Raw genomic sequence first — 6,112 nt, 5'->3', positions numbered from 1 at the left:
AATTAAGGAACGGTTTGTTTAAATGCATAAAGGATTGGACCGTTAGGATAATCGAACATGTTCATGGAAGTCAAACCCGACTTGTCCATGGTGTTCTTTATGGTTGAACTCTTTTAACGGTCTAACTATCTTTTAAACCCAATCATTACCTAAAGCATCAAAACACATCGCGTCTCTCGGATATGGCAAACCCTGTATTCTAATATGCTTAAGAAAGTTTAGACCTTTATGGAATGTTAATACGTCCCTAACCGAGTCGCTCAATTGGAGGAGCCGTCTGAACATGTATGCCTGTAGTCAGACTACACGGACATCAGGGATAAGGGACGTTGTTGTCTATTCAGAATCTTCAAGCCTATCGCATTACCCAGTGACATGTCTTATGACAGGGGCATTTAGGACCAGTGTAATGAATACAAGGTCACTACCTATTCATGAGCCAACATTCCATAATCTCGGCAAAGTAACTGATGAAATCTGTCATAACCCGTCCTTAACCATAAGAACGAGTTAGATAACGTATGATTTCATTGCGAGGTATTGACCTCTATATGCGACATTTTTAAAAGAACAACTGCATTTATTTTACATTACAAACCATAACTCTTATATTAATACAAGCTTTAGACAATATAAAGATGATTATCGTTTAGCGATAATCTTAGACTTACAGACTTTACATGTGATGATAACAATACGATTTCTAGCATATTTTACATTACAATTCCTCGGATATGCAGTTTTATTTTTGACACAAATATGCATACTCAAGATCTTGCTTAAATTCAACATGTTGCAGCGGAAGCTTTTAGTTATCACCTGAGAATAGACATGTTTAAAACGTCAACATAAAGTTGGTGAGATATAGGTTTAATGCCGGCAGCAATATATATATATAGACCACAAGATTTCATATATAAACGTTTTAATAAAAATATTCTAAGTGGTTGAGCACTTGGTAACCATACTTAACAATTAATCACGTCGCATATTCCCTTTAATATGAAATCTTACTACACTGTACCAAGTGTAGTCACAAAACGAAGTACTGTGCAACCGTTGAATACTGGTCGTCCAGTCCGGTTGGGGTTGTCAGGCCCGATAGATCTATCAACAGGATTCGCGTTTACAATACCGCTGTAAATATTAGTTACCAAGCTACAGGGAAGTATGCCAGTGGTACAACTCAACGTAGAATATATTTTTCAGTTACTTGTGTCCATATTGTAAAACATAAAATACATGTATTCTCATCCCGAAATATTTAGAGTTTAAAAGTGGGACTATATACTCACTTTTGCCTTGAAGATATATATATTTTGACTTGGTCTCCGGTTGATATCACAAACCTATCCATATAAAATTTATCAATATATTTTTATTTTAAACAAACATCACATATATATACTTATAATACTTTTAATACTTTTAATAATTCCTTAGTCCGTAGTTAGCAGTCCGATGTTAGTAATTCAATTTTAATGGTTCATTTTTAGGTGTTTAATAAACCCCCAATGAAATAAATAAAACCCCCATCGTATATGTATTGGTCGAGATTAATCTTGACCCACGGTACCGGTGTTGTCAAATGACGTGTTGCGTACATAAAGTACCGGTGTTGTCAAATGACGTGTTGCGTACAATCATGGGATCTTATGATTAATCTTCTCGTATTGTTTACGGGTGATCCTGAACCATATAAAATTAAATTATGAGTACATATATATAAAATATCATGTTATTTTAAAAAGATGTGATTTATTTAATTTTCTCCAATTATTTTCGTAGCTAAACTAGTCTTAGATATCCGATCTCGTTTTGGTCATAGTTTCTTCGTTACAACTCCGTTTTCGTTGGTTCAACTTGCCACTTCCTTGGATCGAGTCCCTCTTTAAGACTATGAACTGTAAATACCTTAGTTTGTATTTGAAATCACAGGTCATAGGTCAAACTTTAGTGAAACTTATGAAGTTAATCATTTTCCATCATGTAAACAACCTTAAATGATTATTTTTCTAAAAATACTTATACTTTGAGTTAAATCATGAAATTTTTATGTATTATCATATTCATAGTAAAAATCATTTTTCCAGAAAATAAACCTCCAATTCAAAGTTTACGATGGTTTTTAATTATCCAACCCAAAACAGCCCCCGGTTGCACTCCGACGTCGTAAAAACAGTTTTTAAGATGTTCTTTGAAAAACCAAGTTATACCTTGTTAAATTAGCATATATTTAAGTTATATTACAGGTCTTGAAGTATTTTAAAAGTTAAGTTAGAAGGATCTATTTAGTTTGCAAACAAGTTTGAAAACATTCAAACTATGTTCTTGTTGTTAAAATTTTATACCACAAAATAAGATAGCTATATATATATGAATCGAATAAGGTTATGAACAAAGTTACTACCTCAAGTTACTTGGACAAGATTGCTGTAAAAGTGGAGTAAGAACCTAGAACCAAAAGGGTGATGGAATTGGATGAAAGATTGGAAGTAAACTTGTGTTCTTGGAAGGATTCTTGAAGTGTTTTTGTAAGAGTTTTCTTATGGTGATTAAGTGAGTTTTTATGGCTAGATCTTCATGGATATTAGCTGAATGGTTATGGAGGTTAAGGCTCTTAAAAGTGTGTGTGTTTTAGCTAAAGGAAATGTGTAGTAAAATGAAAATGGAATGGAGTATAAATGGTGGTGTAAAAGGTGTATAAGTTTGTAATTTTGTGAAAAAATCTTTTAATCATGTGAAATTGTCATACTAGATAACAAAAGTAGTTACCTTATACATAAGGCATTGAACAAGGGCTGGTTGGTGGTGATTTGATGTGTATATACCAATAGTAAATACGTATAGAGGTTAGGTATGATACGAGTACATGTACTCTAGATATACGTATAGAAATCTTGTGAAAAATGGAATGAGAATTCAAATATAGCTATCTTTTGTGAATATACTTATATTGTTTTATGTATTTAAGTCCTTAAAAGTGATTAAATCCATTACTTATACGATATATGTATAAACATTATAGGTCATAAGTATTTATGTCAAATAACGTTACGTATGGTTATCGTTTTGAAAACTTAGGTTAGTAGTTTCAAAATATACTTGTAACTTATTGTTATTAATACAAAATGAGGTATTAAAACATTCTTAGATCATGTTAAATATGTATATATACATATATATACACAAACGTATAATTATCATATATTATATAGTTCGTGATATCATCGGTCAAACTAGACGGTCAAACGTTGTGTAAAACTCTTTTCAAAAACATAAATCTCAACAATTTGGATTGCTTGTCATGTTGGTAAGGTTTAATTTATGTAAATATTAATCTTATAAGTATAGAATGATCGAAAAAGTGCGGGTCATTACAAAATCATAGCGTGCACTTATTTTAACCTTATCTGAATTACAAATTTTGTCGCATTTACTTTACTTTATCTTATAAACTAGAAAACCCAAAATTAGGTAACAAACCACTACTCCTTCACATTAGGATTATCTTAAGCTTTAATTATATGTTCGATTCTACTGATATCTTAAAAATACGACCCTAGGTCACACTTCCCTTACTCATAATAAGGAGTGGTACGATTTAGGCCTCGTAAAAAATAAATTTAAAACTATTGTTCGCTACCCTGATCGGCTGATTCTAACGCCGTGCGACCTGATGACATCACATAAATAAACAGTCCGTTTTGGCCATATCAGTGATTAGCAGGTTGACCGAGACATTTTTCATCATATCTTGAAACTTTTTGTATTGTGCCGCCAACTTTTCCTTCTTTAAAGCTTTTGGATATGGCACTGGTCTTGTAGCCTTCAAAGGCTCATTACCCTTTTTCTTACTCGTTTCATCATTAGCCCTACCCTCGGTTGAGTTGACCTTTTCTTTACCCTTCTCCTTACTGACCTCGGTTTCCTCTTCAATAAAACTTGGTAGCGGTTCATGGGTGATAAAGGGTTGTGGATGGGGATCTTTACTTCCTTGAGTGGTTAGACCGCTTCGAGTGGTTACGGCATTGACATTTTCATTTTAGTTTGGGTAGTTAGTGTCAGGGGCGGAACTTGAACCCGACCAGAGATGGGGCGGATGTAAAAACTTATTAAATTTTTCATTATAGCTGGGGCAAACACTAATAAAAACCTTATTTTTTAGTAAAAAAATAAAAAATTTAGTGTAAATTTTTTTCTAAAAAAAATCCAGCTGGGGCGGGTGCCCTGCCCTGCCTCCACTATCCTCTGCCACTAGTTAGGGTTTTGGTTGGTGCTTTCGATAGGAATCACTCTTGTGTTGTTGTTTTATTGGCTTTGGTTTTGTTGTCGGTTATTGTTGTAATTGTTGCTCGGGTTAACTTGTGTGTTTGAAGGTAAGGTGCCGTGAGGTCTTTCGTCAACTTGGTTTGAAAGTCTTTCAATGGTACTTACTAGATTTTTAAATGATTCTTGTTGGTGCTTCAATTGTTGCTTCAAGAACTCATTCTCATTTAATAAGAATGCTTCAGTTGTTTCCACCTTCTTGATATAATTTTGCATGATTTCCTCTAGGCTCTTCGAAGGTTGGGATTGTTTAGTGTTTTGTGGAGGTTGTTGATTGTAACCTTGGTTATTTTGTGGTTGACTATAACCTTGGTTGTTTTGATAATTTGGAGTGGATTGGTTGTTATAAGGTTGATTGTTGTAAGGTTGTCGGTTTTGGTATTGTAAGTTGTTGTTTCAGTTTTGGTTATAATTCGGGTCGTAACTTTGGTTTTGGTTTTGGTTTTGGTTTTGGTTTGTAAATCTGGGTGGTATATTGGTTTGATTGTTGAATGAGACTTGCTTTTGATTAGGATTGTAGTAGCCTTGGTTCGATGTTCCACCTCGTTGATAGTTTTAATTACTCACGTAATTGACATGAGCATCCGAATTCAAGGGAATGTCATCTAGATAAATATGGTTGCAATGATTAATTTGGGAACAATTCTTCGTGAGATGTGGGCCCTCGCATCGTTGGCAACCTACTTGCATTGTGACTATCGATTGTTGTAGCTTTTTCAACTCTTTCCCATACATTTGAAATTGATTCTTCAAGCTTACAAGTGTGACTTGCCCATTATCACTCTCTACTTGTGCTACACTTTTCCTTGTCAAATCTCGAGGTGAAGGTGCACATTCGTATGTATTAACCGAGACGTCTTCTAACAAAACTTCAGTCGCATTTGGTGATTTATACATAAACACTCCACCCGAGGAGGAAGATATTGTCTAGTCAAAGCATTAGTACCCCGGTAGAACATGTTGATGTATTCCTTCTTAGTAAAACCGTGTGGTGGGCAAGCTCTTAGCATCTTCTTGAAACGTAACCACGCATCATATAAAGACTCATCACCCCATTGGGTGAATCCATTAATTTCCATTCTAAGTCATTTCCCTTTGATGGTGGGAAGAAGTGATTGATAAACGCATCGGTTAAATCTTGAAAAGTCCTAATAGAATCGGGTGGTAAATTCCTTAACCAAGGTTTCGTATCTCCTTGAAATGTAAATGTAACATCCTCAGATTGGGCTTAGATGTAAGATGACATTTTTGCCCTTAAGCATAATTGTGTGATTAATTATGCTTTTATTTTAATAAAATATTTAATGTTATTTTATTATTTGGTTAAGACCAGTTTGTGACAAGGGTCACAGAACATGTTTATTTATTTAATTTGGACTCCGTTAGGGCAGTCAAATTAAGTACGAAAGATATCAGATAACTGGTAAATACCCGTGTGTGATGTGGTATGGGATTTTAACCCCAATTAAGTGTTTTGTGCTGCCTTCTTCTTCTCATTTTCTTCACTCACTCTAGAAAATTCTCAAACACACCAGTATCTTCTTCATCTTCAATCTCTAACCCTAGATTCCACCAAATCTTTTTATTGATCTTTAAGTTAGTTGGAAATCAATTTCTTGTGATTTCTAGTGTTCAAACAAGGTAATAATCATTCAAATTCGTACTTGAGTCTGTGTCAAAATGGGTTTTAAAGTTAGGTTTTTGTCAAAGTAGGTTTTGGTGCCAAATTGGTTGATTTTGATGTTGTTTGAGTGTGAGATTTGTGGGTTTAAGTCCCAAAAGG

At 34.1% G+C, this 6,112-nt stretch overlaps 1 non-coding gene across 1 annotated transcript; it reads left to right on the top strand.

The window, feature by feature from the left end:
* Window positions 1–5,310: 5,310 nt before the first annotated feature.
* Window positions 5,311–5,417, top strand: LOC139869776 (small nucleolar RNA R71). The gene has a single exon (XR_011766356.1). It is a non-coding gene; the product is annotated as a small nucleolar RNA R71 (small nucleolar RNA).
* The last annotated feature ends 695 nt before the right edge of the window (window positions 5,418–6,112 follow it).

Source organism: Rutidosis leptorrhynchoides, chromosome 9, assembly GCF_046630445.1.
Source record: "Rutidosis leptorrhynchoides isolate AG116_Rl617_1_P2 chromosome 9, CSIRO_AGI_Rlap_v1, whole genome shotgun sequence".
NCBI lineage: Eukaryota > Viridiplantae > Streptophyta > Magnoliopsida > Asterales > Asteraceae > Rutidosis > Rutidosis leptorrhynchoides.
Note: the sequence above shows the minus strand (reverse complement) of the source record. Positions and strands in the feature narration are given on the sequence as shown.